Here is a 12623-nt window from a genome sequence, read left to right on the forward strand (position 1 = left end):
TCACCTGCACACGCGCCTGCGAGTGATCAACTTGTCCTTTTTCATGATTATCCACAGCAACAAAAAATATTTCTCACCAACTTGCAAAATTAAGAATCCCCAAAATTCACCATTAAGTCTAGAATTTCACCCGCATAGAATACTTCACACGGAAGAAACACTGGACTGGGGGACTTATAGAGGTAGGGTACCAAAAGAACCCAAATACCCGTAAGAAATACCCGCGGTCAATCAGAAGTCCCTCATAAGACACCCGCGGGGCATATAAACCATCCTCATAATCATCTGAAGAAGAAACACCCTCATAGTACATGCGGAAGCTCCACAGCACCCTCAAAAGTTATCCGCATGAAGGAATATCCTTCCGCGTAAATAACTACAAGGTAATGCTTCGGGACAGTTGTCAATAACCAACTACCTTCTAGAAAACTTGCCAAGATGCTTTCTTGGGCAATACGTGACCCTACAGCCAATTAGCTAGTGACACGTGACAAGGCCGTTATAACCGTGCACATGGCCAATGTTACCCCATCAACCAATAATAAAGCGACAGGTGTCCAGGTTGTTATACATGCACATGCAGTGTATAAGTTAAACATATCATATAAGGACACGCGTCCAGACAGTTATGAGGTATCTTCTAAACGGACAGCTGGCCCAATCACTTCCTTACACCCTACGGCTATAAATACCCTCTCAATCATCATGAGGTATTCATTCACCATCACTGTACTCTCTCAATTTACTTAAGTATTTTATCTCTTCATCAGAACGGTACTTATTCTCACTCCGGAGGGTGGTTACGGGAAGACCCCCCCTCTTGTCCTTCCCGTAACGAGCTCACGGTGTTCTGTTTTGCAGGATTCACGTCACTGGACTTTAGGAATTGTATTCATATCGTGTTAACAGTAACCGTATCCTACCTTGTGGACTCATTGGATCTAGGACCCATTAGTGGAGAGTAGATCCGTGTTTCTTCAATTTGTAAGGCCCATTATTAACATAGCACTTCCCTGTAACTTAAGACCCGAAAGCCCAAAGTTAATGGACTCCTTTTGTCGTTTTACAAAGGTAGTATAAACACCTAATATGGCGAGAGATTAAATAGAAACAATATTTGACTTTCTTCAAATTTAAACAATAAGAAGAGCCAGGCCGATTCAAGCTCACTCGTTTAAATTAAACCCAAATTATAATGTTTATAAGTTATCATCAAAATAACAATCCAGTCTTATCTTTAAAAATGTGTATAAAAACGTTGAAGGCTAAATTGGACAAAGTTGTTAAACACAAGAAAACTTGTTTAGAGCAACAACATGTCTTTCTCACATTTGCTTTTGATACATTTGGTTTTCTGGCCAAGAGACTGTGAACTTTTTTAGTAGGGCTCAACGTGTCGTACACGGAACCTCTTCCGCTCCTAGGTCGCAAAGCTTCGTTTTTAGTATGATTAACTTTGTTATTCAAAAGGGGGTTGCGGCGTAGCTTGTTACCCGTTTGTCTGCCACTTTATTGTAATTGTTTTATACTGTAATTTTACGAAATTCAAAAGGTTATCTTTGTTGAAAGGAAATGAGTTGGTTTGTAGAGTCACTGAGTTAGCTCTAGAATTTTACAAGTTGAGCTCAAGCTCGAATATTAGCGCGTTAAAAATGAGCAAGCCAAGCAGAGTTAGCTCGTTCAACTTTGAGACCAAGCCCCGAATCTGATCCGACTCGCTTGTTAAGGATACGTGCATAAAGTTAGGATTTGACAAATGAAAAAATCTGAGTGAAATGATATGATTGAAAGCAAATGTCCTGTTTTTGTTTTTATTTATTTTTATATTTTTTTTATGTATGGAATATGGATGTATGGTTGTGGCTAGGTTGGCCAGCATGGGCTCATATTCATTAGACTCATGGTCCATACTTCTTGACATCTAGCACAACCAATAATTACAGTTCAATGAACCATGGTCCAGCCCTTGGTCGGGTTAGGTGCACCACTCTCATTTGCTCTCTACCTCGCCCTAGCAATTTTGTTCACATTTTAAAATTTCTTTTTCACCAAATGAATTAATTACTAAACAATAATATTATGTGTTAATGTTAACATCAATTGATGATTACCTTATGTGTGACATTATATGCTTTTATTGTTATAAATTTATGTGTTGCTTTTCAAAACCGCAAATAAATATTAAAGTTATTAAAAAAAACCATCTTCTTATATCTTTGGAATTTAAGGCTAGGAAAAACGATTACTTAAATTTAATGCTTGTAAGAAAATATTATTCAACAAAAAAATATATGTATAATGTTTACTCCGAGCAATTTTAAGTACACACATATATTTTTAATTTTGGATGGACCATTAACAATCCATATCGAACGTGACCACGCTACTATTTATGCATTTATAAATTTGTTGACTTTTTCTCGCTAAAAGTTAATTTCGAAAGATAAATACGGATATATATTGATAAATTATCGACTTATATTTCAATAACTAAAATTTATATAATTTCATAAATTCAATATGGATTGTTAATGGTCCATCCAAAAACTAAAATTCTCTTTTTCACCAAAAACTAATTAATAGAATTATTACAAAATACTAATTTATTATATTACAATTAAAAAAATCAATGTAAAATGCTTAATTTTTATCGATACTTCATTTTCTTTGTGTTGTTTAAGTACAAACTTGTATGGTGAAGAAACACTAATCCGCCCCTCAAGATCTAACACGTTAGTCTGAGGGATTAAGATAAGTATTCCCCACGATAGGTTATAAAACCTTCTTGGTGTAGATGAGTATGTCCTGCAAAACAGAACACCGTGAGCTCGTTACGATGAGGGGGGGGGGGGAGGATTCTCTCGTAACCACCCTCCGACGTGAGAATCAGTATTTGGTAGTATGAAATATATTTGATGAATATGAGAGAGTATATCCTTTACCATTTAGAGATCCACTGGTATTTATAGCCGGAGGAGAGAGAGAAAGGGTGGTCAACCACGTTGTCACGTCCTTCCACCAATAATATTCTTCATTCGTGTGATTGTGGAGGTTGGTGGAAGTTGGTGGGCATCATGGCCTTTTGATAAGGACATTTCATACTGTTTGTACTATCCCTCGTATGTTGTTCCGTCCATATTGATTGGGTGCTTATTCCCTGTGGATTGTACCTTTTCTTAATTTTAAATTTTGTTTTTAGCTGTCGTGAGAAATATGGTAAAAGATAAGCTACGAGAAACTAACGCATGCTATTTGACTTTTTTTTATTGACCAGAAGACATTATAGTTTATACATATATAAAATAAGATGCACTTAATTAATATGTTAATTAAAAGTAACGTTGACCAAGGGCATTGGGTTGGATGAAACAACAAACACAAAGGCGATGCCGCCGTGCACGGCCATCGGTGACGCCTGCATTAGCGGCGGATCGAACCAGCACGTGACCTCCATCAATATCCCAACATGACATGCTTTAAACTAAAGATATGTTGCATGCATGTTTTCCTTTAAATATTACAAATCAACCCATTTTAGTTTTTTTTTATCAACACTAAAACCATACAGAGTTACAAACCAAATAAAAAACATTAGATCTACACAAACACAAAAAAATATAAAAAGAAAAACCAAAGTATTTTGTTGCTAATGACAATCCGGGAATAAAAGATTTCGGTGATCGGTGTCTAGTAAAGTTTTTCTTGATAAACATACGAAAACCGAAAATTTGTCCAGATTATCCTGTAATAGATTAATCGTGATAACGAGTCTGGTCTAAATGGCTAGCAACAAAATATGGGACCTTGGTGGTTGGGTTCAGTTGGTTTAGTGTTTAAGATTGTTTTTTATTGATACAATAATTTTGTGTTGTTTATAGTTATCACAGTTATTACCTATTTTTTCTCGTATGGGGTATTTGAAATCTCAAAATGACCATATCTTTTCCCCTCATCTTTAAGGTTCCACAACATCACAATCACCATCATCGTCCTCATCATCACCACCACATTCATACTTATTACAGAGTAACAACTTTACAAACTAATATGTGATTAGTTTATCAATTGAATAAAACACGGATTAAAACTTTTTAACATATTTCAATTTATGTTTACATTTATAAGCTGCATATAAATTCATATAAAAGACATACTTCAATCAAAATACGTTTTCTAATATTAAAACAAGTATGAGTGTGAAATACATTGTTGTTATGTTAATACAAATTCATTTAATAATACTTAGCATTAACAACCTAAGATTTATAAAGATCCATTCATACCATTGACTAAAAGCCACTTGGCATGTAGCACATTACATGTGTGAATGTCTTTTATATATTTAAATATATATGTTAGGATGTTATTATCATATCACAATGTTGATAAATAATGACATAAATAAATAATTTTATCAAATTTGTTTCGTCTCTCTTCGGGTAGATGTAGATATATCATACAATTAGATTTTGAAACAACAATTTATGTTTCCAATATCGTTAACATATCAAATTTGCAGCTTAAGATATATATAATTTATTTTGGGGTTCACTTTGGGGTCCTTAAAGTTTAGGGGTTAAAGTGTTGCTTTAAGCGTGTGCACGGTTAGATTTTGGGCTAAAACCTAACTAAAACCGAAACTTCTTTTTTTGGGTTTTTCAAATAGTTCGTTCCGTTTCCGTTTCATATTGGGTTTTTTGGTTTTTGTCATTTGAGATTGAAAACTCTAGGCTAAAAAAAAGGTGGCTAAAAAAAGTTGGCTAAAAATAATGAATTTAGATATAAATAATTAAACCAGTCAACTATTATACGTTTGGCCAATAATACTTCAGTTACATATTTACTAAATTCCTATATATTACAGTACTTAAAATAAATAATAAAAAATAAAAGTCTAGAAATTTGTTTCGGTTTTTTCGGGTTCAGATTGGTGTTTTCGATTTCTTGCACACCTAGTTGCCTGTATCGCAGAGCCTCCCCCGATGGCTTGGCTTCCATTGCAACGCTAAAGTTAACTTTGTGTTAGACAATATAGAATGCTAAAGAGTGGAGTTACACTTACCAAGCATACCTTGTTGGAGACCTTTGTCATCTTATAAACACATTGTGTGTGGTCCATTAGAGTGATTATGGACTTTATGGGCACAAGCATGGTGGAATTTTGCTAAAGTGGTGTCATTTGTACTTTTGGTCAACAAATGCCTTGAAAATGAGGGTGATCTACTGATCTATAATACCTTCTTGCTTGTCATCTCATGTGTCATGCTTGAAGAATATTTATTATCATTCAATGGTTATACAGCCTAATTAGGGTAGATATGTTTCCATGAACCGTTATGTATATCAGAATTCAAGCCAAAGCATGTAAGCGATGTTCCGTCTGAATGAGGGAACTAGTGTATTTTCGTGAACGGTTATATCATATCAAAATCCCGACGAATCATGTAATTGATATTCCATTGGAAGGAAGTAACTCACGAATTTTAATGGTATATCATGATTCAAGACATTTCAATGATTAAGCATCATATATGTTTAACTCATAGAATTAAAATACTATATTTAAAATGAAATACAAAAATTAAAAGTATTATGAAGAAACACTAACCGGACCCCGGACAGATTACTGGTAACCTGGGGGTTGGATAGCTGTTTCCCACGAGGGGTTAGACCATTGGAAGATGGTTCTTCTGATAACCTGCAAAACAGACACCGTGAGCTCGTCACTGAGAAGGGGGGGGTTCCTCCTTGTGACCACCCTCCGGCGTGAGAATCAGACTAGATTGCTCTTTAAATATAAAAGTATATTAAGAGATTGCTAGAGCAGATATCAGGTATATTATGATGATATAAGATAATGTAATGTGTTGAGATGATCATACCATTTGGGGTATTTATAGCCGAAGGTAGGTTTCCAAGGAGGTATGGCCGGCTGCTACAGTGTTCCTGTTCATCAACAGTAGCCTACGCACGTGCCCTGCTGGTAGTTGGTGGGTAGGCAGCGGCTGATAGTGACCAGGCCTGCTGTGTACTATTCCCTTTCCACCAACTGCCGGCTATGCACGTGGTATGACAGTAGTTGGTGAGTAGGCAGCGGCTAATAGTGATACAGTACAGGAGCATGCTGCTCGCCATACTGTATCAGTGAGCTGTCGTATCTCTGATCAGATCTTTCGCCCATACCTCGTCAGGTACAGTAAAAGATCCTTCAGTATACGGACTGGCTTATTTGGGCGGGAGTATTCCCCCTCCCGCCTCTGTGCGGGATTGCTCCCGGCTTGGCTCATTCCTTCAGGTGACACTGAATGATCGAGAGCTAAGTGCCTTGTGCGTGTAGCCATGCTGCGCGGGTGGCCTTCCCTAATGGCTTGTATCCGAGGCTGCGGGGACAGGCGGAGTCCTTCACCATTGGGAGGCATTTCCTGCGGGACCAGCTTGCGTACTGCGCGTAAGGACGTCACGTCTCTGAGCATGGTTGGTTCTGCGGATCCAGTTGGTCTCTGCGCAGACCTCCCTGTTTAAGGTGAGTCTTGCGGGTCCAACTGGGCTCTGCTGGGACCTACCTCTTCAAGTCCCCCCAGTCCAATGTTCTTCTCATGAGTGTTTAATAAAGTGAGGTGAACTTTTAGACTTGAGCAAAGGGTTTTGAAAAGGGTTTTGTAAGGTTTTCCATGGGGATTCTTTCCGCGGAAGTCCTTGTCACTTGCAGAAATGCCCGAGTTTCCTGCTTGGTCTTTGGGTATGATGTGGGTAGGTCTGTAACCTCCTCGCAAGTCAGGAGCATTGAGTCCCAGTTGTATGGATTTTCCATGAGGTTTTGGTAGTTTTGAACATAGTGATCAATTATGTTAAGACCACCAATTCCATCCTGGAGCTTCAAACAACGTAGTTCTCGACGTTCCCGCTATGCGGGGATGTTATTTCCGTATCCGCAAGCATTGCCCAGAAGATCCTTCTTGGTTTCAATTCCCAGCGGAGCGCTAGGTATGTGAAGGGTTTTGCCTTGACACTGTACCTGCGCTCGTCTTACGGTTACTTTACTTCCAAGGTATTCCTGGCGTCAATTCCCTGCGGGTGCTAGGTATGTGAAGGGTTTTGCCTGAACACTGTACCCGCAGCCGTCTTATAGTTACTTGGTTGCCGAGGTACTTGGCTTCAATTCTCTGCGGGTGCTCGGTATGTGAAGGGTTTTGCCTTTACACTGTACCCGCATCCGTCTTACGGTTACTTGTTTGCCAAGGTTTATTTGGCTTCAATTCCCTGCGGGTGCTAGGTATGTGAAGGGTTTTGCCTTTACACTGTACCCGCATCCGTCTTACGGTTACTTGTTTGCCAAGGTTTATTTGGCTTCAATTCCCTGCGGGTGCTAGGTATGTGAAGGGTTTTGCCTTTACACGGTACCCGCATCCGTCTTACGGTTACTTGTTTGCCAAGGGGTAAAGGGGTATTTTCCCGCTTACTTTTTAATATTTTAGAATTTTGAATTTTGAAATTCGAAAAGTTGGTGAAAAGATCAGAACAGTCCAAACCTCTGAAACGTCGTGCGACGGTTTCTTCTGACTGTGTCAGGACGTGCAGGAAGTTATGGTGACGTGACAGAACATGGTCATTCCAGTCGCTTTTTCAGGCGCGTGGGCGCGATTTTTCGGGCGCGTGGCCGCGAAATTACTGGCACACGTCCTTTCAACAGCTGTTGCCAGCTTGCTTTTTGCCACGTGTCATAGTTTCATTGCACATTCGATTTCTCTCTCCTCCGCATTAAATTCACCGCATTAATTACGATTACTATATAAAGGGGGAGAGGGTTATTTGCAATTCACACTTTTCACTTCTTCTCTTCATCTTTAAGGCGATTTCCGGCGAATACTCCTTTATTCAATCGAGCATTCTCTCGAAATCGTTCTCTTCTTTCTCTGCAAGATGTCTTCTCGTGATGCTGAAGCTATAGCTGACGACAGGGGTACTGCTGGCGAGTGCCAGTGTGCTCTGCCCGGCGATCAGTACCGGTATGTTGTCAGGAAGTTCATGCTCGATCATCTCGAGCCTGAGTTTCCTGAATCCCACCAGACCGTGTATGATGCCCCCAGAGGCAAGATCGGGGTTTATGCTGCATTTTTTGTCTATGGGAATCTTAGATTCCCGTTGACAAAATTTGTTTACCGTGTCCTTGAGAGGCACGGTGTTCATTTGACCGAGCTGCACCCCATGGCGATCGCCAAGATTCGCCATTTTGAGTGGGTGTGCCGGATTTTGGGCATCGAGCCCCATGTGGACCGCCTGATGACCTTCTATACCTGGAGGTGCATCCAGGGGTGGTACACCTTGACGACCCGTATTAAGGGTCTGAAGATTTGCGACACCGAGCGCAGTCTTCGCGCGTGGAAGCAGGAATTCTTCTACATTTCTGCCCGCGCCATCCCCCTTGCCATGAAGTTTAAGAATGGCCAAGCGATACCGAGCCTTCACGCCCCCAACTACCAGGAGGCGGAATGGTTTTCGAAGATATCCCGGATCCAATCTCCGGTTTACCGGTTTGCGGAGTCCGGGATGGTCATGTTAGGGATGAGTCGGGTGTGGAAGGATGCGTCTCAGGTTCCCATCCTTCTCGAATACGGTTTGAACTCTATTCCCTATGGTATGTCTTGTCTTTCTTTTTGATATGCGTTTGTCTTCTAACTGTTTATTCTTTCAGAGGGAAATGATTTGGAGTCGCTTCTGTTCCCGCGGGAAACCGACGGTCCCGCGCGGATGGGTACTCGTGCTCTGGACGAGGGCGAGTTGCCCATCCTGGAGCAAACGGCGGATCGTTTTGTGGAGGTCTATCCGCTGGGCCACGAGATCCTGAGCCACCGGCGGCCAGGTAAGGCGATATTCTTTCCTCAATCTCTCAATGCTGTACCCGCTGTTGGAATTCTTGACCTGTCTTCTTCTGAGGAATCCTCAGATGCTCCTCCATTGGTGCGGAAGAAGAAAGCTGCTGCCGGCGGGAAAGGGAAGGAGAAGGCCTCCACGGCTGGTCCGGTGGTTCTATCTGACTCGGAGTCAGATAGTGAAGAGGTGGCGGGGAAGCCCGGTGGTGAGAAGACCACTGTTCCGGAGGCTACGACCGTTACCTCCGGAGAACCAACGAAGACGACGGTGACCGGTACCAAGAGGCCGGCTCCATCGGGTTCCTCCCCGCCCGTCCGTACGTTCAGGGTCAAGAAAACCCGTAAGTACAATCATAATGTCTTTGCAGATTTAATACTTCTGAAATTTATCGAACACTTTCTTCTTTGTGCAGGCGTGGATGTTGACGCATTCCGGGGTGAAGCGCAGGGGAGTACCTCCCCGCCAATGACGGTAGGTTCGGTCAGCCTTCCTGAGGCATCGACCCAGGCGCCTGCGCCTACATCCGCTGGTCCAGTTGCTCGTTCCTTTGAGCCAACTGTTCCGGCCGAGATGACGTCACCGCCGGCCGTGAGTGCGTTTTTTACAGCATCCTTCACGGAGCCTGCGGTTACTGCTGCTGCTGAGGAGGCGGCGACCGCGGCGGCGACCACAACGGCGACCACAGCGGCTGCCACCATGCCCGCGCCACCGGCACCTACGGCCGGACCATTAGGTACGCGCAGGGCTTCCCGCCGATCTTTGCCCCCTTCCCGTCTGCCTGACCTGTTGGATGGATTTCCTTTAGGTTCAGGTGATGGGTTTGGCGGCTATCGGCCTGTCATTGACCCTACAGGTGCGTAGGGTTCTTTTGTTTTTCCCTTATGTTTTTTATCATCTTTTCCTTACTGCCTTTGTTTCTTTTGCAGTGTCGGATTCCAATGAAGTGTATGTTCCGCGATGGAACATACGCCGAGGAACAACCCTTCGTACCCCTGTGGAGTGCGTGGACTGGGCTCGCCACGCTGCTCCTCATGGTGCGTTGGGGGAAGCCATGGCTAGCTACCAGGAGGGTAGGCTAACCAATGAGCTTCGGGTTCTCCAAGCCCGGATGCAGCCACGCGTCGAGCTGCTTTGTCGTGAAAACGACAAGTTGAAAGCAGCTCGCGCCAAGGACGTATCTGAGGCGCGTGCTCTCCGGGAGGAGAACCAACAGCTGGCGGCAGCTGCCGCCGACAAGGAGAAGGCCTTCAAGGCCCTCGAGGTTGAAGTTTAGGCGCGACTCGAGGCCCGCTCCAAGGCTGCCCAAGCTGTGAATGAACAGCTTCGGCTGGCCAGGGAGACTGCGCGAAACGCAACCGAGAGGGCTGCCAAGGCTGAAGCCGTTGCTGAGCCTTTGCGTGTGGAGAATGAGGAGCTCAAGGCCAAATTAGAGGCTCTCCAACGCGCTCATGATGCCTTGGCAATGGAAGATGCCAAGAAACTCCAGGAAATCTTGGACCAAAGAGGGGTGCTTGACCACACCGAGCGGAAGCTTAAGGGCGTCGAAGAGGCTGCCGCAAAGGAAGTTTTACTTGCCAACCTTAACAAGAGCGAAGCCGAACGCGCCCATAACGAAGCCCAAGCTGCCCTCCAATGGCTTCTTCGAGAAGCGTTGCCTCAGGTATGTTTAGCTTTATCTTCTCGCTTTTCTTTTGTAAGAAAAGGTTCTAATACTTGTATTTTTTCTTTGTAGGTTGTGCGTCGGGTCTTTTCAGAGACCTCTTACGATGATGCTATGACCGCAGCCCTCAACGCTTCTCATGAGGATGGGGAAAAGGCCGGCTTTCTGCTTGGTCTAGGGTTTGTTGAGAAAGGCGTCCCGCCTTCCAACTTCCCTTTGTTCGATGTGGATACCGAAGCCATTTATGACCAAGCATTGAACCAATACGCCGCCTTCCCGCATCCAGTGGTGGAAAAGATGGACGAAGTAGCTGCTGCTGATGATGGGTTAGCTGTCCTCAAAGCGTTCCTCGAACCACCCCGTTCTTCTGACGGAGCGGGTCCAAGTGGAAGCGGCCCTGAAGCTTGATCCTGAAGATCCCTTCCCATTGCTAAGACTTGTATAGTTTTATTCTTTTAGGCGGGTAGTTACCCGGCCATTCTTGTAATATATTCTTGAAATATTAATCTTTTTGCGTATAAGATTGTTATTTCCTTCTTTGGGTTCCTTGCTTTATAAACTTATGACTTGCATACTTAGTTTAAATTAGCAATTTTCCAAGTGTTTAGAATAAGAACCTTTGAACGTGGTTGATAATGGGTTAAAGTTTTGCTTCCTCCTTCGTGATTGTGCGGGTAGAACCGTCACTTGCACTTGGTAAGATGGCTAAACTTTAACCTTCATCTGACCTGCGTGTAGGTTTTCCTCACCTTTTGAGGATAAGTTAACCTTTGAACGTGGTTGATAACAGGAAGTCTTGCTTCCTCTTTCGTGATTGTGCGGGTAGAACCGTCACTTGCACTTAGTAGGATGGCAAAACTTTACCCATATCTGACCTGCGTGTAGGTTTTACTCATCCTATGAGGATAAGTTAACCTTTGAACGTGGTTGATAACAGGAAGTCTTGCTTCCTCTTTCGTGATTGTGCGGGTAGAACCGTCACTTGCACTTAGTAGGATGGCAAAACTTTACCCATATCTGACCTGCGTGTAGGTTTGTCAAGTTATTGGGTTCGTGCGGGTAGGACCGCCTTCCCACGCAACGACTTCACGTAATGTGAACGCCGTCGCCAGTGTTGCATAGTTTAACCGTTCGACGCGCGGTTGTTGATAGGTTATTATTCAGTTTCCTTTAATGATTCATGCGGATAGACCGGCACTTTCATTTTTGGGTGCTGAACTTTTTCCCAAACTGACCTGCGTGAAGGTTTGTCACGTTATTGGGTTCGTGCGGGTAGGACCGCCTTCCCATGCAATGACTTCACGTAATTATGCGGTGAAAACCGGCATATTAGTGTTCAGAAAAGTATGAATGTAAAATCATCAGCTTCGATGTTCTTAAAGAGAATCATTTCCATTAGAAGTGGCTCTTGGCCTTTTCTTTACAAATTGGAATTGATTTACATGCAGACTGTGTAAATGAGCTCCCTTCCATGTTGGGATGGGAGTGCCATCGAGCCGATACGCACCTGGTTCGGGATCTCGTTCTTTACGCAGCATGTAGTCTCGATTTTGAAGCTGGAATTGATTCGTGTCTTCCCCAGCTGAGGTTCTATACGCACCCGCCTGCTCAGCCTTTATTGTGCCACGAGGTGCGCGAGCGTCCCATCTCTGACAAATGCTTCGACCATGTCCTTTACGTCTATGCATTCTTCAGTGTTGTGGCCTTTTGTCTTGTGGAAGTCACAGTATTTGCTCCGATCAGCATCGTGACGATGTCGGATTATTGGAGGCTTTGGCCATGGGAGCTCTTCAGTGGCGAATATCTCAGTGACGCTTTTGGTGAGTGGCGTCCATCTGGAGTTCCGGTGCGACCGTACATTATCCCTTCCGCCCACTCGATGTTGCAAGCCGGATGAGGTGTCAAAGTTTACCCTTGACTGCCAAATGCCTAGCTTTCGCTTTTTATTTAGTCTGGCGGTGAGGACGTTGTCTTCTCTCGTCTTCTGAGTGTAGAGGTTTGTGCTCTGTGGGAGATCTCTACCCAGTTGCTTCTCTGTTTCCGCATAGCGTTTTGCTGCTGTCATGATGCCATCCCATGTGGATGGCATGCC

Source organism: Bidens hawaiensis, unplaced genomic scaffold, assembly GCF_021521415.1.
Source record: "Bidens hawaiensis isolate Kalapana, Puna unplaced genomic scaffold, B.hawaiensis_p1.1 tig00002338_1, whole genome shotgun sequence".
Classification (NCBI taxonomy): Eukaryota; Viridiplantae; Streptophyta; class Magnoliopsida; order Asterales; family Asteraceae; genus Bidens; species Bidens hawaiensis.